The sequence below is a fragment of the Ambystoma mexicanum genome, chromosome 7p (assembly GCF_040938575.1).
Source record: "Ambystoma mexicanum isolate Mex_15411 chromosome 7p, UKY_AmexF1_1, whole genome shotgun sequence".
In the NCBI taxonomy this organism is placed as follows: domain Eukaryota; kingdom Metazoa; phylum Chordata; class Amphibia; order Caudata; family Ambystomatidae; genus Ambystoma; species Ambystoma mexicanum.
The window spans coordinates 739,705,373-739,729,764 of record NC_090939.1 but is presented as its reverse complement, the minus strand read 5'-3'; the positions used below and the strand labels follow the sequence as shown (position 1 = coordinate 739,729,764).

General features: G+C 45.1%; 1 protein-coding gene across 11 annotated transcripts in view; it reads right to left on the bottom strand.

The window, feature by feature from the left end:
• The window catches only part of CDKL5 (cyclin dependent kinase like 5), a 2,489,742-nt gene that overhangs the window by 2,318,915 nt on the left and 146,435 nt on the right, over positions 1-24,392 (bottom strand). The gene's annotated exons all lie outside the window — the stretch shown is intronic.

Here is a 24,392-nt window from a genome sequence, read left to right as displayed (position 1 = left end):
AGTTATAGAAAGCTATAGTCAAGAGTCCCTTGCAGCCAAAACTGCTGATTGTTTAAGAGTGCTCTGTAAACATAAGGATCTCCTGACTAAGGGCAAGAAAATGGAGCTGATTGAAAGATTGTTAGCTAACCAAAGTCTGGGTGATGGTTCAGAGGAGCCTACCACTCCAGCAACTGTAGATGACAGTATTGAAGTTAACATGGAGCAAAATGTTGATGTTTCTGAGGAAGAGTCAGAAGAGGAGGGTGAGGCTGTTGTAACTGTCCCCCCTAGGCCTCTGCCTGCTCTACCTGCTGTGCCTACTGGACCTTTACCAGGTCCCACCTTTAGTCCTCAGTACTTTGAACTGGAGAAAATGAAGCTAGAATTGGAGTATAAGAAACTTAATGCTCAAACTGACAAAGAATTAAGGCTAAGGGAAATGGAGCTCAAGTATGACTTAGAAATGAAGAAATTATCTGTTGAGAATGTTTCTCTCTCTGGCTCCTCTAGAAGTTCCAGTCCTAAAAGACCCCGGATGCCTAAAGAATTGGTTGGTATGTATGAGCCTAAGTTGGATGTGTTGGATTGGTTGTCTCTGTTTGAATATAATCATGGGCTCCAGAACATCACAGGAAATGACTTACTCACCTGGTTGTTCTCTAGGCTTCCCCCTGTTGCAACTGATGTGGTAATGGAGATGGGGGAGGAGGATAGGAAGGACTATGAATGTGTGAAACTAGCTTTGATAGCTAGGTTTGGGAAGACCCCTTCCCAGTATCTTAAGAGGTTTAGGAGCCTCAAAAAGCATGATGGTACCCCTTGGGCTACCTGGGTGAGTGAATGTTTGAAAAACTTAGAGGGATGGATTAAGGGTTACAAGGTGAACACTTATGAGGGGATGAGAAATCTCTTTATGTTGGAGTCAATTTATGATGCCTGCTCTCCTGAGCTCAGACAGCACTTGGCTGATTCACAGGAATTGGATCCTAGGAAGCTAGCTAAGGCTGCTGACTTGTGGGTTGCCAACAGGGCCACTCACAAGGATTCTGGGGTAACTCAGAAGAAGGATGGGGAGAAACAGCCTAAAAAGGACCCCAAAGAGAATTCTAATACCTCCCATACCCAAGAGGGCCACAAACAACCAAATAACCAGGGTAAGCCCCAGGGTAAACCGAATCAGGCTAGTGTACCTTCTGGCCACAAGCCAGAAGGAGGTCAGAACAAGCCACCCTTCCAGAGAGCATTTGGACAATGCTATGTCTGTCAGGGTACTGATCATATCAAAGGAGATCCCAAGTGCAAGGGTAAACCTGCAGGGATCAGCACAGTCTCCTTAGCCTTCACTCCTGAGGATGAAGCACAGATGGCTAGTGCCCACTTTGAACTCTTTGCTGAAGAACCCTTGGGTCTTCAAGCAACTGTAAACTTAGAGCCTATGGGTCTGGTTAGTCCCCAGAATAGGGTTGTGTATAACTCCCTACCTGTTAACTCTAAGGTGTATTATGTGGACAGTGTTCTTGTCAATGGCCAGGATACTCCTGCCAGGAGAGACACTGGGGCCAGCAGAACAGTAGTGGATGAAAGCTTCTTTCAACCGGAGGATGTGGCCAAAGCACCCAAAGGTCCCACTAAGATGTCTGGAGGCCCTGTCCAAATGGTTCCTATTCTACCAGCCCTCATTCAGTGTAACAACATGACAGTGAGGATCCCTGTCAGTGTTCAGACTGAGGTACCTGGGAAGGTCCTGTTAGGGAATGACCTAAGAACTCTAGGAGTAGTGTCACATACCCCCAGGCCTCCCAGTATGGAGAAGCAGAACTTAACCAAATTGGCTAGACAGGCTACCTTGAAGGACCCTTCTAAGCCTGTGGGACCCTCTACTGAGAACCCCACTACAAGCCCTGGTGTTAGTAAGTTGACCTCTAACCCAGGCACATTTCAGGATAGTATGCTAGGAACATGGGCGCCCCAACCAAGCTCCATCATTGTTCCCCTAGTCTCAGAGTCTCTGACTCCCCCTGCTTCTGAGGAAGAGGTGGATAGACCAACTAGGCCCCTATCTAGACCCGAGAGAACTGGTAATTCTCAGTGCTGGTGGAAAACCAGAAAAGAAAAGTCTAAGGCCAAAAACCTTCAGACTGTTGGACCTTCTACTGAAGACCCCAACGCAAATCCTAATATTAGGGGGGAAACTCCTAAAATAGGTAAGGGTAGATCTAAGAGGAAGGGGAAGCAGGTACATTGCCTAACCCCAACCCCTCCAACCAAGAGGCCTAAGACCCAACCTGCTCCCACAAGAGAGGTGGTGAGGAACCTTGGAGGCCCCTCTAGATCTAAGGGAATCCTTTATAAGGACCCCTTCAAAAAGCCTAACATAGGTTCAGAAGTTGTCCCAACTTCTGAGGGACTGGTCAACCAGATCCCCTATAACAAAAAGACTGATGTTCCTCAAAGGGTTTGTAGGTCCTTTAGCTTGCAAAAGAAAACCTTTGAGTTCTCCATTGAACATAGGTCAAGGTGTCACCATCAAAATGCTGATGGACTCTCTAGGATGTATATCATCGACTAGAGGTATGAGGTTCATCCAGGAGTGGATTAAATCCTCCTGTCCCTTAGTCTGGGGGGGGCGAGTGTTAGGGAGAATTCTCTGTTTAGGCTGAATTTCCCTACCTAGTGAGTCCCCCAGCAGCTTTGCTGGATTTCTGGGGTTTAATTTTTTTCTCCTGCCAAGAGTGAGACTCTTTTACCCTCACTCTTGGACATGTTGAAGTGTGTTTTCTTGGTTAAACCTTGTGTTGAATGGGCTATGGGGTCTTTTACTCCATAGGGCCTCATGTATTTTTGTGATATGGGTCACACAGCACCCTCTGTGCCGTGACCCAGGGGTGTCCTAGGGACTCCCCAACATAGACTCCATACCCTGGGACTGACTACTGTCTCCCAGGGCATGTAAAGTCACCAAAGACTTTGCTAGTCTTGAATCCTGAACAGAACCAGTACAAACCATCATATTGTGGACGTACTGGCTGGGGCAATTCGATTGCCCCAGGGTCTGTTAGTCGAGGGGGCACGTCTCCGTCCCCCCTGATCGAGTTTTGGCTGGTGGCAGTGGAAACTACTTTTTATATTCGACCGCGAATATTTCCCTATGGGATTTCCCATTGTTTTAGGCTAACACATTTAATTATTTATTTACGGTAGCCTTAAACATACCGCCGGTTTATATATTTATTTTTATAACTCCGGTTGGGACTTTTTGCCAAAACTTGATTCTAAAATGGCGTTGGTGTTCGCCTCTGTAACTCTGACCCAAAGTGGAGCCCTTTGTTCCACTTTTGGCGGGCTTCTCCACAGAAGCCCTCCAAAGTGGTGCCACTCTGTCTGGGGTACTTAGGAGGGGTGGAGAGGGATTTAGGCACCCTGGACTGAGTTACCTTGGTAACTCAAGTCGCACCCCGTCCTGATTGGCCCAAGTGGTGAGCCGCCCGGCTCACCACTTAGCATGTTTGAGTGACAGCTAGGCTGGGTGAATGGGGGTTTGCTGCATAAAAGCAGGGCTTTGGGGACTGGGACTTCAGAAGTCGCCACAGGACCAAGAATCCGACGAGGGAAGAGCTGAGCCGACCTGCTTCGACGACACCACCCGGTGGAGCCCTGCTGAACCGTCTCACCACTTTTTCCCGACGACCGAGGAGAACTCTTAACGGAGTGGCTCCTTCCCTTGACTGGTGGGGACAACCAGTTTTCGCCTTCTTTCCGTCCTTTTGAGGTATCTCGTGGCCGCCTTGCCTGTGCCAAGCACCCCGGCATCCGGAATACCACACTTTACCCCCATACCGCGAAAGTCGGTACCAACCCTTGAACCGGAGGACTCCGCGGCTGGTTTCTTCCCGGGCAGTGCTACGACCTTTCTCTTCTGCTCTTCAGCGAGATATTCTTCTCCCCTGACCGACGTCGAGCCTTGCTGTCGCTGCCTGGAACAACTGCCCCCGCTGGAGGATCCTTTCCGCTTAAGGTACTGTGTTCCGCCTGGCTTCCCTTGCTACCGACTGTACGGGGTAGATTTAGTCCCCGGCTTTCGAACCTGGGAGTGCCTGGGACACTTTGGCTAAACTTTCTGAGCCACTCTAAACTCTTTTTGACTCTTTGCAAGACTTTGAATCTCTAACTAACAGTGTGATCTTGGGCACATTTTCGCTCCGGCTACTCTAAGAGTGGGCCCTGCCTAGTGACTTTTGCTCACCTGTGACTTTATTCTTCGTTAAGCCTATTGCAAGTGTTCTGGACCTTAGAGTGGTGTGTCTAACCTATTTCTGCTTTTTCTCTCCCTTTCTTGGAAACTACTAGAGTGTCATCTAACGTTAAGCACTCACCTCTGTTTTAATTAAGTGGTGTTTACCTAGAGTTGTCTAGATAGGAGAAAGGATTGAATCTACTTTCATTATAACTGTGTTGAAGTGCTTTTACTATATTTTTGCTAGAGTGTTTTTAACTTAGGTGTATTTTAAATAAATAACTATATACTTTTGAAACCAAGCTCTGGTCAGTGTTTGCTTGTGCTATTGTGTTTTGGTACATATTGTGTATACTTTACATACTGCCTAACTCTTCTTGAGAGAAGTCTGACTGCTCAGCCACAGCTACCAGGTAAATCTGGGTGGTACAGACTGCTACCAAAGGGGTTTACTGCTCTACCTGTAGTCTTAAATCTTTTGCAGTGTTCCCCAAGGGAACTGCACAGGTTTCTGCCTAACAGTTCAACTGGCAGGTAAGTAAGCAGCATGGTCTGCTGCAGGTAAGTCCACCCAAGCATTATGAGCCCGGCGCTTCCAGCGCTGGGACTGGGCATTTTTATGAGCCTGGTGCCACTGGCGCCAGGACAGGGTCCAAAAGGTCCCAATTGGGACTGGCTGGCACTCAGAACCGGGGTTATGGGTCTGCTTCCAAGGGAGTCGGGCAAGTCCTGATCTTTTGGAAGCAGAGATCATGACACAACCTTCCAACAATGTAGATTTATTTATGGTTCAGGGTGGTTGCGAACTGTATTCTAAATCATTTCACAGTGATGCATAAGGGGAATTTCTGATCCCAATACACATGAATACCATTAATAACTACCCTTATCTTTGTGAGACAAGGATGTACTGGCTGGTATTTATACATCTCTTTCCTCATCTTCCCCCAGAAACTCAATGTCTTCAGAACTCTGGTTCTCTCTAGGCTGGACTACTGCAAAAGCCTCTTCCTCAATCTTTCTTTTTTTTTTTAAATTGTATTTGGTTAATCAGATAACCTTTACAATGTTAAAACAACAAAATAGATATAAATAAAATATTCCATTCAAATTCACAATTTCGTCATATTTAAAACAAGATAAAGCAGGTAGAACATTTCTTAAAAAACAGGTTATTAGAAAACAACTACTTTATAAAAAGCAATAGAAATATATTAAGCTGTTAATCAGAAACATTTTCTTATTTGTAAATCAATCAATTTTGCAACATAGGAGAGCTTTTCTTCATTTATACACAGACTAACAGTAACTGTTCTTTGATCACTTCAAGAATTTTATTTAATCTGATGACTAAATTGATACTGTTTCCCCACATACATTTGTTCCATAGTGCGCTCCTATTCTCAGCGGCTCAAAGTAAGTGCAAAACCAAATGTTTCAGGGTCTCAACGATGTTCGGAACACTACAGAACTGACATTCACCGCTTCTGATACCAAGCATTTCCTTATATATAGTCCAATTTTGCACACGGTCATGGGTGCGAAATTAGTTTAATCCAAACCACAAATATAAACCCCCTGCAGTCAAACCAGGAAATTGGAGAATATATCTGGGTAGAGCACCCAATTTCCTCCTGAAAAGTGCATTTTCTTCATAGGCTTTGTAATTTCCAATCCGATCTGACTGGAGACACCAGCTCAGCAATTGGAATTTTCGCTTGTTGGATGGTAAAAATGCTATAATATCTTCCTTTAATACAATAGTTAATTCCAAGAATTCATCCAATTTTTTTTTTACAAATTTGGATACAGATGGTAGCGACCCTGAGGCCATCATAATATTCAAATCCTCATAAAGCGATTTTTTTTAGGGTTGGGAGGATAACATTTTACTGTAGTTCAACAAACTCCAATTCTGATTTGCTGAAAGCAGTAATAGGCCCAGTTCGTGTCAGAGTATATCATTAGGAATTGAATTTGCAAGCCCTAACACCTTTTTCCACAATTTCACCTGATCAATGTCCAACAGGTCATCAATCTCTGCAGTGCAGATATCAAAAATATACAGAATACATGGTTTGATTTTTAGCAGGTAAAATTGAAAAATTGGGAGTATAGAAAAGGTGCAATATTTTCGATAAATGATACACATCTGGGCAGTCAAAGGCTTTAGCTTTTCACATAGCAACTCGTTCCACCATTTCTTTGAGTTCTGATCCGTTATGGTGTATCCCAGATATCCAACTCCCTTCACCACTTGAAGGTCTACCATTCCAATAGACCAATTCAATTTTTGTATTTTTTTCTTCCCATCAGAAAAAATAATGATCTGTGATTTTGCCCGATTTACCTTCAAGTTTAGGGATTCAGAAAATTCATAGAAAGGATTCAATGTATTCTGCAACCCAAACGGAGTTCTATCCAATAATAGCAAATCATCTGCAAAACTGATACAATTTAGTTTAAGATGGGCTAAAAGTGCGGGATAGATTGTTAAATCCTTCCAGTACCAATGAAGGTCCGAGAGGTACAGATTGAAGAATACTGCTGCTAGGGAGCAACCCTGCTTTAGCCCAACTTCGGTTTCAATAGGTTCTGTAAGTGTACCAAGTTTATTCAGAGGGACCCTATAATTGGTCCTTGAGTGCAAAAGTGCAATTAGTGCTACTAAATGCCCCAGAATTCCACTTTGTATCATTTTGTTTCACAGCAATTCTCTAATTTCTTTATCCTCACTTCACCCCCTTCAACTAATCCAGGATATGACTGCAAGACGTATTCTTGGCCTCAAGCCCAGGCACTGCATCTTTCCAGCCCTAAAATCTCTCCACTGGCACCCGGTTAATGCTAGGATCAAGCGCAAGACCCTCTGCATCATCCACAAGCCTTTCTGGGGCCTGGGACCCACTAAAACCAACTCTCTCTCCCTAAACCCCCCTGATAGAGTCCTTCAGTGTTCTTGCTCCAACTCTCTGTAAGCCAGCCGCTTCTCTAAGCAGAGAGTGGGCTACGGGGGGAGGGGAGATCTCTCTCCTCCACAGAAGCCTCCCTCTGGAATTGTCTCCCTGCCCCCCTCAGGCTTATGCCGGATCTCCTTAAGTTCCGGAAGCTCCTCAAGGCCCTCATTTTCTCTGCTTCCTTCCCTCCCCTCCTCACTAACACCCCCATTGCTGCAGTGACTGTCCCTCTATGTTCTACTGGGCACCAGGCCCTCCCCGCCCATTCAACCCCTTCCTCGCACTTAGCATGTGGACCCTCACCCACTGCACTCCATGCAATTTCTTGCACGTGCCCAGCCCTTGTCACCCTCTTCCTAACATCCTCCTCCACCCCACTTTCACTTTCTCTCTCACCTTTTTACCCTGCACTTCCCTTCCCATCCTAGCACTTGGCATTTCATGAAGACCAGCAGCCCCCCCTTCACAATTCTTGTTACTGCACTTGCACGATGAGAATGTCACAAGGCCTAGTAGTACCGTTACAGTCATCTTTCTCCCTCGTTTCCCCACCCCCTTTTTTGTCTTGTGGTGCCTTGAAACACAATTTGTTGTATAGGCGCCTTAGAAACATCCAATAAATAAAATTAAAATAGTCATTGCATATCGCTCCATCATTTCCTTAAACTCAATAGATCAAGCCTCTTTAATTGCCCTATTCAGAAATACCCCTTCCTTAACGTTTGCCATTACTAAATGGGGTGCTGTTGATAATAGCGTATATTTGCTTGGACCCCATTCCATGCCAATATTTTTTGTAAGATTTTAGCATATGGAAATAAGGTTTTTAGTTTGACTTGTTGAACAGATTTTGGGTTTCAAGATGTATATATGATTTGTCTCATCTCAGTAATATTTATCAGACATGTTTGAGACCTACAATGCCTGGACACTCCTGCTCATTACAGTAACTGTTGCCATTTTCTTAGCTACAGTCCAAAATAATGTAACCTATGATTAAATACAAATGTTCCCAGCCTTCATATTTTTAGATAAACTAAACGGAACTGATTTAATACATGCGTCATTGCTGCTTCAAAAGGACCCGCTTGTAATTGTTAAAAGTTTGGTAAATAAGCTTATATGGAATTTGTCCCATGACAGATAATCTTTAGTATCTCCACTTTCCCATGTCGCCATAGGAGGTTGGATGTGGGCTGCGAGCCATTGTTCTTGTGTGTGATAGACAAACCAGCAGAGGCAGTTGTCACAACACACAGCACAACCAAATCTTGGCAACATGGAGCAAACTGCACCACCATCAGCCGATTGCCCAGGTTTGGTATTGCCAAACCCACAGCCAGACACCATTGCAGCAGAAGCACACTTGGGTGCTCGGATTAGTCTGATGCACAGAGGAGTCTGCACCCAAATACATTTTTTCTATTGAATTGTTTGACTGATCTGCACATATGTAGAGATGTCGGAAGTTGCCCGTGAATTGTTCTTTTCTTGAAAGGATAGAAATGTTGTGGTCATTGCTGAAGAAACCGTCTAAACAGTTAAAGCATTATTTAGATTTGTCAGCCGCTGAAATTTCTTGCACTCCTATCATTCAGCTCTTTTCTATGATGGGAAGTGCTGTTCCTGCATCCTATGGTAGGGTGTCCCCTTCTGTGGGTTCCGTTGGGTCTCGCATTGACCCAAATAACTCTGCTATTAACAATTTCCAGGTCATCAGGGTCTCGGTCTCCTCCTCCCCCCAGCGCTGCTCGCTTCTTGCCACACCATGGTTTCTGCCTCCCCCCATTTCTGCAAATCCTTCCACCATACCTCTAGTCGTGTTTTGTGGCATGTCTTCCACCCCATGGCAATTCTCCTCTTTGCAAGCGCATATGCCAGGTCCTTTAGTTTGCTCACAAGGTGGAGTTTCCGTGGTCTAGGGAACCCCTCCAACAAGCAGGCCCACACTGTATCGACCACAATCTTAACCCCACTTTCTGCTAGTTTGTGTGCCACTTCGTCCAGAAGTGCTCGGTAACTGGGCATGACCAAAACATACGCATCATACCTGCATTCTCTTCATCACATTTAGGGCATGCTTGCCGTCCTGCATTTTTAAACCTAGATATCCTCTGGGGTGTCATACGCCCAATGCGTGATATACAGTTGCATCTGATGTAGTCTTGCATTCCTCGACACCTTCTTACGATACCCTTGGACTCGTTCCCACATCCCATCTTCCATCGGGGCTCCCACTTCCGCTTCCCAGTCTTGTCTCAATTGTATTACCTCCTTTCTGACGTTAGACATCATCATCTTGTATATTCTAGATATCGCATGGCCCCCCTCTGCAATATCATATATTATATCTATGGTAGCATCTGGTTCTTCCTACAGCACCACCTGAGGCCATGTTCTCTTAATTCTCTGCACCATTCTGTGGTACGCGATATACTGGCCAGTATGCAACCCGGTTTCCTCTACCAACACCTCAAAATCTATTATAGTCCCCTCTTGCCAAATATCACCCATTGTTGCTATCCCAACCGGTTCCCAGTGGTTTCTGATTATCATCCTTAGTTGCTTTTCTCCACCCGCCAGTGCAACTAGGGGTACTTGCGGGGAACACTGATATGGGTTCTCCATCATCTGGCATACCCTGTGCCACATCTTCCATCCAAGTACCATCATCTTTCGGCGCCCTTCCATTTCCGCCTTGAGCAGCCACATAATCTCTCAAATAAAATGGGGCACAATCTTGTCCAAACAACCTGGATTCAGAGGTCACCTCCTCTGACAGCCATTTAGCAACATATTGCAGTTGGCTTGCTATCTAATAGACTTCATAATTAGGCAGTTTTATCCCCCCTTTCTCATAGATATTCTGCAGCTTCCAGAGGGCCACCCTGTTCTGTGTACCATGCCACAGAAAATCCCAGCACATACTGTCCAGTCTAGTGAAGAACTTCTTTGGTATCAAGTGCGATATATTCCCAAAATAGTGCAGGAGCCTAGGTAGGACCGCCATCTTCAGCATTGCCCCACGTCCCATCATTGCTAAAGGTAGTTTCACCCAGAAGCTCATGCAATTTTCAATTTTCTTAATGGCTACCTCCGTGTTGCGCTTATGCTCCTCTTCCACCGTGTGTTATATAGCTATCCCCAAATAGCGAAAAGTGCTGACCTCCCAAGGTATCTGTAACACTGGTAGCTGTTTCAATGGGATCCCCTTTATATCCACCCAATGGGAACATGCTAGATTTCTGAGGGTTCACCGCTATACCAGACAGCCCCGCATATCTTCCCATCACTTCCAATATGTATTGGAGGTTTTCCTCCGGGTGTCGCAAGTACAACAATTTGTCATCCGCATATACGGAGATCAGATGTCGTTCCCCTCCCACGGCAATGCCTATCGCATCATATTGCTGTCTCAAGTATAACGCTAGGGATTCCAGGGCCAATAAATAGAGCATAGGAGACCAAGGACATCCTTGTCTGGTACCCCTACGGAGTTGCCATCCTGTTTTAACTCTGGCCAGCGGTTCACTATATAACATTTTCGCCCACTGTAGATATCCAGGCCCCATCCCATAGCCAGCGATGGCCACCAACAGCCATGGCCATTTGACCGAGTCGACGGCCTTTATTGCGTCCAGTGACACAATTGCCAATTCCCCTTCGTTCTCGTTTCCATACTCAATAACTCGATGAAGGCGTCTGTGATTATTGGATATCTTCCTATTCGGGACATAGCCCTTCTGGTCAGGATGTATCAGTTTGGCGATAACCCTCCGCAGTCTGTTTGCCAAAACAGTCGTCAGTCTTTTTCTGTTTTGATTTAACATCGACAGGGGTCTATATGAGCCGCAGCTATGCCCCGGCTTGTTAGGCTTGGGAAGCGGTATTATAATTGCTTCTCGAAGTGACTCTGGCAGTCTGCCCAGCTCGTACACTTCATTCAACATTTCTAACAGCGGGGGGAGCACGTCTCCTTTAAATACTTTATAGAATTCACTTGGGAGTCCATCCGCCCCCGGAGTGTTACTGGTGGGCAACTGACTCACCACCTTTTCTAGCTCTTCTAAAGTAATTGGTGCATCCAGCTCCTCTCTTTCTTCAGCACTGATCTGTGGCAATCCTATATCCTCCGGTGTTTCTATCGTCGCGCAATTACTCTCCCCATCATCCCCATATAGTAGCCTGTAATAGTCTGCAAACTCCTGGTTAACTCCCTCTTGGGTATCAACTACACTACCATCTTCCCTTGTTATTGTTTTAATCATGGGTCTGGGGGTTTCACTTTTATATAGCCACGCCAAGATCCTTCCCGGTTTGTCCCCTCCCGCATGTTGTGTGTCTATATATTTTTTGTAGTTAAGGTTACACAGTCTTTCCCATTGCCCAGCACATTTCTGCTGCAACCAGAGTATCAGGTCGGTGTCTTCCTTGGTGTTATTTTCTCCCCTCAATGCCCTTTCCAATTCTTCCTCCGTTTCCCTATGTCAGCCAGGATCCCTCCCTGCAATCCTTTAGATTTTGCTATAGCTACCCCTCTCAACACAACTTTAAAGGCTTCCCACAACGTACCCGCCAAGTCCACACTCCCAGTATTAATTTCAAAGTAGTTAACAATCTCATCCCTCATATCTTCCCTAAAAAGGGGGTCTCTCAGCACCTCTGCTCTGAGGTGCCATGTCGGAATCCTTGCTCTTGGGGTCGGTATTGCCACCCAAGGATCATGGGCGAGTGGTCCGAAAGGACCCTCGCTTTATATTCTGCTTGTGTGATCTCCGTCAGTACATCTGGTGTGACAAAAACATAGTCCAACCTAGTATGTAACTGCTGTGGGACAGAATAATGCGAATATTGCCTCTCATGGGGGTGTCGTGTCCTCCACACATCTCCAAACCCAAAGTCATTCAGCAGTGTCTGCAACGCCTTAGCGGCTGGGGCGGGTCTATCGATTTTCCCATCCGATCTATCAACCTTAGGGTTTAGTACGCAATTAAAGTCTACTCCCCATATCACCCCACTCCCCACACACATGCTAAGGTTGTTGCACACTGTTCTAAAATATGCTGCTGTGTTTTGGTTCGGGGCATACGTATTTACAATACTTATCTCCCTATTTTCCACCATTCCCCTCATTATGACCATCCTCCCATCCGTCTCAAATATTGTCTGTACCAGCTGAAACGGGACATGTGGCGCCACCGTGATAAGTACTCCTCTAGCATAAGCCGAATATGATGAACCCACCACAGTTCCCTTCCATTTCTTCCCAATCATTTCCATCCTATCCCGCGTCAGGTGAGTCTCCTGCAACAGGGCTAGGTCTATCTTTTGTCTATGCTGATGTAACATAACCTTGTTCCTTTTTAAGTAGCTATTGAGCCCCCTAACGTTCCAAGTAATTATTTTAAGGTCCCCCATGGCCTATTAGAATCACATCCTTCCTCCCATCAGTGCAGTCCATATCCAAGTTTATTCCCTTTCTGTATAGGCTCGGTCCCCAACTGAAATTCCCCTTAACTAAAAACACAGCAACCACCCCAAATCCCCTCCCTCCCACCTCCCTTCCCTGCCCCAACAATGCCCTCCCCAACTTTTGCCCAGCTCCATCACTGGATCTCAGACACCCCCACATCTAGCCCTTTCTGGCAATAGCCTGTACCCGTGGCTCAGCAGGGTAAAGTCACCCTAGTGGCTGCCTTACTACTACTTCTCAGGGGTAGGGTGCCATCATCCTGCTGCTCCTGTTTGCTTCAGATTCACCATGCTCCATGCTGCCCAGTTTACACGTGTACTTTATGCTCTATAATCCAGTTCAATAAGTCCCAGGGTAGCACAATACAACTCCGGCGTTACCCATCTATTCCCCTTCCCTTGATATCTGTGCCATAGTCTCCTCCGGGACGCCTCCCCCATTTATAATTTTGTCATAAATGAAAATCCCCATCACTTATCGTGCTCCTCACGGTCCTGCTCTCCTTCTCGCTCAGGACAGCCCTGCAAGTCCAACCATGCTGCCGCTTCCTCTGGAGAGTCGAAAAAAAACGCTTTGCTTTTATGCAGGACTTTGAGCTTCGCAGGATACAGTAGCATTTACTTAATTCCAGCCGTGCACAGCCTCCTCTTGACCGCCACATAGCTGTAACGCTGTCTCTGCACTAGCATGGTGTAATCAGGATACGCTGTGACGGTTGCAGATGCTCTCTCCATCGTTCCTCCTTTGCGAAAATACTCCAGAATTTTCTCTCTGTCTTTATAGTTCAGGATCTTTGCAATTATTGCTCAGGGGGTGGGGGGAGCCCCAGGCAGCGGTCTCCTCATCAAGGCCCTGTGCGCTCGCTCGACAGTAAATCCCTGTGAAAGTTTGTCAGACCCCATCTCTTGCAGGATCATATTCTCCACATAGTCTGTGGGGTCCTGACCTCCTTCCCCTTCCGGCAGGCCGACCTTCCTTCTGCTTCTTCCGCTCGGTTCTCAAGGTTAGCTACCTGCTGCTTCAATATATGAACCTCCTTTGTGTTGCTTGCGCTGGTTTCGGTGTTGGTTTTCACCGCACTCTGCAGGCCACTCGTTCTTTCTGCGAGCGCTCTGACATCTTGTCGCAGTAGGGCAACTTCTATTCCCACTGCATCTATTTTGGTCTCCAATGCAGTTCATAGGTACGCCACTGTTATTCCCCATGCGGCCTTCAACTCCATTATAGCTGCTAGGATTTTATGGTTTTCTTTTGTTGGGGTACCTTCCTCAGGCGCAACTGCTGCACCCTGCGCCGATGCAATAGGGGTCTGTTGGATCTTGGCAAAGACATCCATTGTGGGTTGGTTGGCCTTGGGCTTAGACCCTCTCGCCGTCATTGTGCTATCTTGCCTGTATGTCTAGCTCTAGTGTTGTTGTAACGTGCCAATTGAGTTAGCTTGTTCAGCTATGAACCCACAAGGACAGTTGGAGCCTGGCAGCGTTATCCTCCGAGAACTGCAACGTGTATTACTAGGCATTGAGCTGTATTTCAAATGGGTTGCGTCCTCCCACGTTTCTAATATCGCCAGTGTTTGAACTCAACCCTACTTACAATGTTTCCACCACAGTGGCAATCAATAGCCTGCACATTCGTTCTCTAGGGCAACGGACATACCCTCCTCTCCTCCAGCGTCACTCCATCGCTCCTCGAACTCTTACAGTACCTGGTGCCACAGAAGCCCCTCAGCGAGGGTCTGCCTACACTGTCAGCAGTCCACTCATCAGGTACCTTTATTCAGTCCATACAGTCATCCAGCATTTACTCGGGATGAGCCAGGTGCAGTTCTTTCTAGGTGCCGTCGCATCCGTATTGCATAGCACAGTATTCCTGCGTGAGTACCTGCACCCCATTTTCTTCATGTAATGCCCAAGGCTAGCTCAATTGCCCAGGCTTATGTCCTCGAGTAAATCAGGAAGGCACTCCCTTCCTCCTTTCAGCAGGTTTCCAGCGTCATGCACCCTGCATCCCACAGGCGCACCTATCGCACTTGTCATATGTGAGGCGATGATTCCCTCTGATATAGTGGCAGGAAAGCGGGCATGCAGTTTGTTATTAAATTCTGTATTTAAATGCAGCAGAAATATGCCACGCACCTCGCGCCGGTACTTTCACCGCCCTTTGTTTGTGAAGGCAATGTTTCCGCTTCGCCGGCTCCGACCCAGTGACTTTGTGTATAGTAGCAGAAATGTATGGTAAGATCCGCGCTGGCTTCCCTTGCACAGCGCGGGTTTTTCTCTGCCTTTTCATTGCAATGCATACGCTGTGCCCACGGTGCAGAGCGCTCCCATTCCGAGTTTTACAATAGGCTTGGCAGGGTGGATATAGTTCAAAGCAACACAAGCAGGCCCTGCACAATCCCCGAATGCCGGTCCTCCTCTCCAGCCTCTGCTGCCCGGGTCTATATGGTGACTTCTACAGCATCAGCCTCATTTCCTTTGTTGTCCGCCATTTTGTGCCGCAGCATTTCGGTGCGGCCGCATCACAAAAAAGCCTCTTTCCTGCCCGTTTCACCATCCGATTCACTTGCAATTTTGAATTAGTGCGGGGCACTTGTGCCGACATCCATGCTTCTATTTATGGGGACCGCGAGTCGTTTTTCTGCATGTTTTTACCGGATCTATTTCGGATCTTCAGGAGCAGCTCTACGAGACACGTCCTACTTCATGGCTAGTTAGCCACGCCCCCCACAGCAGCAAACATTCCTCCCTGTCTTGGCTATCGACGCGGGAGAACCCTGGGTACTTCCAACACACAGTGCAGGTTTCTTCAGCTTTGATTCCAGGTCTTATGTTTCTTATTCTCGAAGGCTCATGAATGTAACAGTCTTTCTCTGAAAAGGTCAAGGTAACTTCCTTACTTGTAACCCTCTTTGATCTTGCATCTTTCTCCTTGTATTAAACTGCCATCTTGGAACTGCTGTTTCCTCATGTTCTTTGCCTTGCTCAGAGTGTGCTTTTGTGCTCTGCCTTTTATCCGTGTGGGGAAGTGTAATGGAAGTCAGGTGTGTGTAATGATCAGTAATTGCCTGACCCTGCTCGACCACTGTATTGGGTCATGTGAGGTATACGGCTCGGGTGTTAGTCCCTTTTCTCTCCGTGAGAAAGTGTTTGTGTCGGAAAAGGTGGGGCGAGGGGGTGGAGTTCCTAAGTATCCTGGTAGGATGGGGAAAAGGTGTTACAGGGAAGGGGATACTGCGTCTCGCCGCCCGGTGTCACACTTCCACTCCCCGAAGACACCTCATCCAGGTGATCCTTCCGCATTGGTCCACCCCTAGGAACTGGGTCCAAAAGCAATGGCCGTGTCCTGGCCACCTGGATGAGTGATCCTCGGGGACTAGCGGCTGAAGCACCTTCAGGTTTCTCACAGAAGTGAGAAATACTCAGGCCAGACATGGTATTTCCCCATGTCCCTTGCTAAAGTGATGGGATATAGTTATCCATGTTCCATTAATCAAGGAAAAAGGTATAAAACACCATCAGCCCAGATACACCAGAAAAAGGGCGAAAAGGGGTAAATATGAATTAGGCGAGACATGGTACCCCTTTTTCCCCCCCATTGATGACAAACCTAACCCTCCCCCGTCCTTTATGTGCCATTATAAGCCAGCACCCCTAATTTCTCCACACAACCATTGTCAGTACTGGGACTAGGAAGAGGCAACTAGGAGTAATGCATACTAACATGCACCACTTTGTTACTGAGACAAGGAAGACGGCCTCAGAAGAGTACCATTGTTAAGATCAGGCATGTCATGCTAATCAGCCTAACTATAGTTAGGCAATTAAGAGGACTCACACCTGCAATCCTATCACACAACCCATGTGTATAAAAGAGTCGTGTGCAGTAGGTGACAGGAGAGAGGCGAGACACTGATGGAAGCCGTGGTGAGCCCTGCTGTAGTCGTAGGAACCCACTGACGATCGAAGCACCTGAGGGTCTGGGAAAGTGTGAAGCATGAGCTCTGTGGAACAGAGGCGAGGTGAAGGAAGAAGACCAAATGAGGAGTCATTCAATCGGCAAGACTGCTCGTTCTCCCGTGGCGCTGCAAGAGCGTGTGAGGGGCAGAGAAAGTATCCTGAGAAAAAAAGTCGCCTAGTTTGTGGCCAGCGCGACATCGGAAAAGACTTCACAGCGAACCGGTGAGTTCCAATAGAAAAACCCAGCAGTACTGTAACTGTGAGGCACGTAATGTTATTGTTGAATGAGAGCAGGGATGTTTACAATGTAACGGAGTGGTTGCGTGCCTTGTTAAAGGAACAATCACGTTTTTTGAAAGTCTCTGAATAAAACAAAGCCTTCCTTTTTTAACCAATTAACGGGCTGTCGAAGTGTTTGTACCCTTTAGAAGAAACATTATCAAAATCAATGCATATTAAATACTGAACAAAAGAGCAACTTAAAGAAAGCCAATGCATATGGAAAACCGAACCAGAAGGGAAACTTAAAGAAAGCCAACGTATGTTAAGCTCTGAATTTAAGAGAACAATAACATTGAAGCAAACCAGTAAGGTTTGAACACTGAATACATGGGGAACAACAAATGGATTCAAAGCTCAAATCTGAATATAATTAAACACCACAAGATTGCATACAAATCTGAACTGAACTGCATATTAACAAAACCAAATAATAGTTGCACAACCAAATGAACCTGAACTTTGAAATCAAATATATTAAAAGCTGAAGGAAAGCTAACTAGCAAGTATAACATTGAAGTCTTGGGGAAGGGAACACTGAGACTTGGCGAGTTCATGTGGGTTGTCTTGGAATTTGATCCTCAAGAACCCCTTTTGCTGGATTGTGTTTTGCAACTTGGGGAAGGGATCCCCGGGACAAGTAAAAGTAACGTGGTGCACCGGAGCAAGTACCAAGGAACCTGGTGTGAAACATTGAAGACTTGGGGAAGGGAACCCTGAGACCTGCCAGGTGTGTATGTGTTTTCTTAGGATCTGAATCTCAAGACCCCCTCTTTGTTTTGATTGTGTTAGCAGATGTTTGGGGAAAGGAACTCAGGAATGGTTCTGAACTATATTACCTTGAACTGGAGAAAGGTAAACTTATAGACTCTTTTTCATGGAACTTTCTTGTGCTTGGGGAAGGGGAGCTGAGAGGAAGCTGTAAGCTGGAAGACAATCAGAACTAAGTTAAACACTGTTTATTTTTATTTTGCCTTTGACATTCCTACACATTTGTTTGTTCTAGTTGTGAGGGCAAGAGTAGGTTTTTGACACAGGCAGGCTATTAAGTTGAACTCTTTGACTCAGACTTTCCTTAGTTTAGTTGAGGTAGGGAAATCCCACCTTAGCATAGGGCACGTTAGGCCTTCATCCAACATAACATTTAAGTTAATAAACTACTTTTGTTTGAACTTTAAGTCCATGGTCTGTGTCTTGCTTCATGATTCCTTCACATGATCTACAAGATTAGGATATTTCCCAACCTCCCTTTACAGTCAAAAGGCTTGGGGTGGATCCTGCCAGTCACAAGATTAGTGGAGGAGTTGTATATAATAAAATATCCTTGCACACAGATAGAAAGGAGAGAATGAAAAGGATATTGATTTTTCTGGATAGGACCAGTAAAAGATGGCTTGGTAATGAGAACGTAGACCACTGGAGGAGTTGTTTCCAAGCAGGTTTGAGACAGGAGCCCTTTTAGAAAGGAATGAGCAGCCATAATGGAGACTGGTCTCCAGACAGGCAGCTGAAAGGGACCTTGCTTAACGTTAAGAGCCCCATTGAAATCCAGACGACACATAGTGCTTTCCATGGTAACTCCCTAGAAGAAAGGGTGGAATGGGAAAACCAAGGGGATACTAGTTTTAAAAAGGGACACAGGCAGTGTAAAATGTAGTGGCACTGTGTTCTCCATTTGAAACTGAATGCAAGTGATATTTCATTTACAATGCATAAAATTGACAGCTTTTGTGCAACTTAAATGCAGATTTGTTTTTTGTAAAATTAATAATAATTTAAAAGAGAATCCTTGAGTTCCCATCAGAGAAAATCGTGCAAATTGTCAAACATGTGCAATCCTTTATCCTGAAATGCACAGTTTGTGACAGGACAGGGCTGCTTTAACATTGGCCTTTTTACTGGAGAATATTACAATCCCCAGCCCAAACTCTGTACATCTGAAGACAAATGTATAGAAGTAGATTGACAGATGTGCACTCACATCTTCAGAGAACAGTGCCCACTCCCTAATGTTATTGGTGTTGGAAGAGAAAAGTAATAATAAATTGACCCACAGTCAGAGGGGTAGGTTGGGAGGGCAATGAGAAATCCGTGGGAGGAACATACATCAGAAAGAACATTACCAGTGGCAAGTAAGTTGTTCTTCTAATAAATTGTGTCCTCCCACTGATTTCTCATCTTAGACTCCTATTGCAGTTTTGTAGATGGAGGTGTGAGAAGTGGGGTGATTTTGTACAATTTTGATTAGCGCGTAATATTGTGCAGAATCACTCTTCCAAGGTAATTGTGTCCGGCTTGAAAGTGTGATTTGAGAAAGAATGAAGTGAGGACCAAGTTGCGGAATTGCAAATGTCCTGCACTGGTACACCTCTGTGGAGAGCTAAATTGTTTGCCACTCTCTTGGGGGAATGAGCTCTTAGATTGTCTGGAGTGTCTTTTCAAGCAATGGATTACCACTTTGTGATCCATAGGCTGATGAAATGTGTTAAGTTTTTTGGTGACAGCTTGGCCTAGCTTGTGGCCAGTATAATTAATAAAGAGTTGGTCTACTTGTCTGACATTTGGCATTCTAGAAATGTAGGGTCAAGTATGTAAAACCTCTCTTCATCCTTAAAAGGATGAGAAGGTGGATACAAAGATGGTAGTGTTATCTTTTATGTCAGATGAAATTCAGATACCACCTTGGGAAGGAAGGAGGTAAACACTCTCAGAACTACCCTATCCTTGGAGAATATAGTAAATTGTGCGGTGGTTTGCATGACTATGCTTGTAGCTCATTCATTCTGCGAGAAGTGATGGCTAATAAAAATATGTTTTTCAAGGTTAATAACCTGAGGGGACAAAAGTTGAGTTTCAAATGGAGTTCCAATTAAAAAGCTAGTACCAGGTTTCAAATCGGAGGATGAAACTAGAAAAGGGGCAGGTGAGAATGTGTTTGTCAGTCCTTTTAAGAATTGTAAGAGATATTTTTAAGAACATCATGCATTCAAAATTCCTTTTTAAATATGTATTTTCATTTTATTCAGAAAAAGACATTGCAAGCACAAAACCAAAGAAGGATTAAATGACATATGAGCAACGGAACCTTTGCGAAAACAGTGCTAAACTATACAAATAAATCCTAAAATGTATACAAATCAAACCCCCCACCAAACAATCATATCGGCAAGACATCTCCAATTATTAAAACATTGTAAACAATTAATCTAGGTCCTAAATACATATTCAAAACACCACTCCCCCAGCCAGCAATATCATCAAGATATAGTGAAACCAGTACAAGTCCAAAAATGTCCCCCATATTTTTCCAAAAAGATTCACCTTCTTTTCCCTCCTGTAAATTGTCCGTTCCATGTCAGCAAGTTTATTCATTTCACCAACCCAGTCACTAATAGACGGTGAGACCTTAGATTTCCACCCACGTAAAATCCTTTTCTTACCAATTATAGCACTTCTAAAAAGCCACGTTTTTTTGAGAAATTGGAAAATCTTCCAGCAACTCATCCCCGCCTAGTATCATCGTCTTAAAATCAAAATCAATCTTCTCGCCAAGCACCGCCTCACATATTGTACACATTTCCAGCCAAAAATCATGCACTCTTATGCAATTCCACATCATATGTTCCAAAGTACTGATCTGGTGGACACAGCCCCAACATTCATCAGAATCAGCGAGACCTCTTTTGTACAAGTGTTCAGGACTCCAATAGACTCTGTTTAAGAATTTTATTTGCCTAGAACTTTCACCCAGATTAATCGAACAAAGATTGAAATTTGTGCACATTCTCTGCCAGAGTTCAGTAGAAATATCACCACCAAGTCTCTTACTCCATTCTTCCCGTAAATTGTCATTCTCCTTATAGCTTGCAACAATCAATTTATAAACCTTGCTAGCCAGCCCTCCTCCTTTTTTGGGGTTAATAGTAAAGAGATCCAAACCCAGGCCCTTTGTCCAATCCACCTTACCAACGGCTTTTTTCAACCATCTATAATCCATGTTCGAGAAGCCTGGAATATTCAATTTTGCTTTGACCTCTGCAGCCTTCAGCCGATTTCCATCTTTTTCGAAATCTCGGATCCATCTGACCCGACTCAAAAAAACATTCTGACCAGAATAGCGTCCTCCCATTGTCTTTAATCCCAGCATTAAACCAGATAGAGGCATCTGGCGCCTTCAAAGCATCAACCCTCAGTAGGCCCAGTATGTCTCTCCAAGCACTTTGCAAAAATTCAATAGTGGGAATATTTTTACCTCCTGGAACTGTCATTGTGGAAAGTATCACTCTGGGTGTCAACGGACCCGCAAGGGCTGCCTCAGCAATTGTCCCATTTCTCAAATGACATCTGGATTGTCATTGAGAAATGGGACAAAACATTGAACTGAAAACGCCAAGTGATATGCCTGAAAATTAGGAACTCCGAGGCCACTTGTTAAACACTCATTGTTGTTTCAAAATGAGTTCAAACAGTCGTCTGTACCTCCATGCCCTCTTTTCTTCATTATATATTAACTGCAGAACTAATAATATCCTCCCCAGGACCAAGGGGGAGCCAGTTTAACAGTAGCTCACATTCAGCTCAAAATAAAACTGAGGGCCAAGAAAAAAAAAAAGTGGGCGGGGTAAACGAATTTTGAGTATTGGCATCTTCCTTCTTTAAACCCAGGACTCTCTTACATTTGTGAAAAACTACAGGGTGTCTCACAACCTAGTCCCCAGGGATCCTGTACACAGGTGGCCAGGGAAGAGCCATAGCTTTTGGATCCCGACCCTGCTGGACAAGCAAGTGAGGATCACCTGATGGCGAGACATGGTATCCCCTTATTTCCACAACCCAACTAAACCCTATCCCTACTTATTTTATGAGAAACTACAGCTACCATACTTCCTCCCCACCTTACATTGGCCACACTACTGAGCCGAGGAAGATGAAGAATAAGGTCAGGCAGATTACCTCCACTGACTTGCACTGGCTCTTTCCCTGTAATGAGGCCAGGCAGAGTCAGGCACATAATCTAAACCATATATACCTGCCACTTGTTAACACTCCCGTTCAGACGGACACAAAGTGGCACGACAGGCACACTTTAAGAGAGGCTGGTTACGAGACGGAACAGCTCTTTCAGGGCTGATGCGAACCAGGCGATGGAAGTCAGAAGGCCAAGGGGCTGATCTGCAGTTACGAAGATTGAGAGAGAGCCAGGCGAGAATCCCCCACTTTCAGGAAGCCGTAAGCATTCCAAGACTGAAACTGAGTGAGAAGAAAGAAACCTTCAAGGTACCGCCCTCGACCCTCCCGGGTATACGATATAGTTGGGGAAGAGCAGAGCTGGCGTTGGAAACGGCCTTGACTGCTGCATGAAGAGCGTTGAAGAAAGAAGGCTGAGTAACACAAGCAGTGAGTTATCGAAGGCAACAAATGTCTAGTTTGTGTTAAAAACAAAAGAAACTTACTCAAAAGCTGAAGGTTGCGCATATGCCGATAAAACACATAATGGAAAGAACAATTGCTGAATTGTAAAAGGAATGGATACAAAGTAACAGAGTGGTTCTGCAAGGAAAAAAAAAGACAAAAAAAACAAAACAAAAAAATCGCACATTCGAAAGTCTGTGAAAGGTTCTGAGTTAATTGGAAACCAAAGGCAAGAAAGCAATTGCGATCCCGAAAGAAAGTTGAATGAATGAAAAGCAAAATATGTGAATGCTGAATATGCCAAGAGGGCAAAATATATGAACTATGAAAGATCCCGAGAAGGCAAACCAAAGAGAATAAAAAACTACAAGTACCAAAAGGCATTGGTGTTGTAAGAGGAGGAAGACTGTGGATTGTACAATTGTTGAGAGAGGTCGAAGTGGACAAGCAGAGGTCTATGTAAAATCCTTGCCGTTTTTAAACTACGACAGTGAAAAAGACACCTGACACAAAAAGTGGGGAATGGAACCTCCACGAAGTGAAAGACAGGCTTGAGCCCAGCAGAGGGAAGCCTGTGCAGAACTGTGTGATAAAGTGAAAGGTGAAAGACAGGCTCGAGCCTGGCAGAGTGAAGCCTATATAGTAAAGGTCAAAGGTGGGGTTTTTATTCAGAGGCTGACTTCGAAGTTCTGTTTGACTCCTTCCAGAAGGAAATCACTAAAGTCTTTGGCTATGATGCTATCTGAGCGGTCGACTTCATTGATGCCACTCCAGAGGAAATCTCTGAGGTCTTATGACTCATGCTTTTGGGAGCATGGGTCGAAACCTTACTTAACTCCCTGCCGGTCTTGAAGGATGCAGTGAGATCAATAGCTTTTTTTTGAGGGACCAGGAGTGGCCACCTTCGAAAACAGTTCCTTCATTTTCTCATGGAAATGTTCCCCATTCGGCCACTGAGGCAGTCTTTTTGAGGCAACATACTGGACCCTTGCCGGGCGAGGAATCTGAAGACGACAGATGGTGTTGTTTTTTATCCTTCTTCTGAGATGAAGAAGAGTGACGGGAATCACTCTTGGACCTTCATCGCTTCGAATGTTTGCAGAATTTTCTTAGCCTTTCTGGAGACTTGACTCCAGTTCAAATCCTACCTTTGGAAGATTTCCTTTTTGAAAGTGTGGAAGACGTAGATTTAGAACCGGACCGACCTAGGGTGAGCTTTGACCTTCTCTCCTTCAAGGCCTTACTGGTCATCAATTGGCAGGAGCCAAATTCAACACCTTCATGCTCTTCGTCGAGGTACCAGAGACAAATCCTGTGTGGATCAGTGATCAACATCTTCGGATCACATGTCGCACATCTCTTGGAACCTGTTTTCAGTGTGGCCATCATGATAAATCACAAAAAGTAATGAGAAGTTAGTTGAAGAAAATTGCTGAGGCGAGTAGAACTGTTCCATGAGCGTGCTGTGCATGCAGAAAAATAGCACTGAGGCAACGTGTGCAGTGTGTGCATATTATACCATCACCAGCGTCATGTCCGGCCGTGGGAATGGTAAAGCTGAGAGACATCGAACGCTTTCTGAGACTGCAAAGCAGGATACTAAAATATCTAAGTTAAGGAATCCGTGGGAGGACAATCTATGAGAACATGAAGCATTTTTATTGCTATATAAATAAATGTGAGCACACTGGCCGATAAGCAGCAATACTAATTATTGAACTATTTTGTGTAGCTTAGATGGAAGCAGTCAGAAGCAGTGAACGTGTATGTGTGTTGATAATAGTCAACATGCAGCAGGGACATTTTTTTTGTTTGTAAGCGGTCTGTAATTGAGCAATATTGTGGTGACTTCCTTGGCATAAAGCTGGGGGATCACCTTTGCTTGGATTGGGCTATAATTCTTTTAAATACATTTGAATTTGCTTAAAGGCTCCCTGTTCCTTTCCCAGGATTAAGGGGTGGGACTGTATGATTAAGGGACACAAGACAAGTCATGTCACCCAAATGAGAGCTTACAATTTAAATGTAAAATACATCTTTACACATCCCATCACTCTGTACCCTCAAATAAGCTGCTCACAATTGGTGAAGATTAC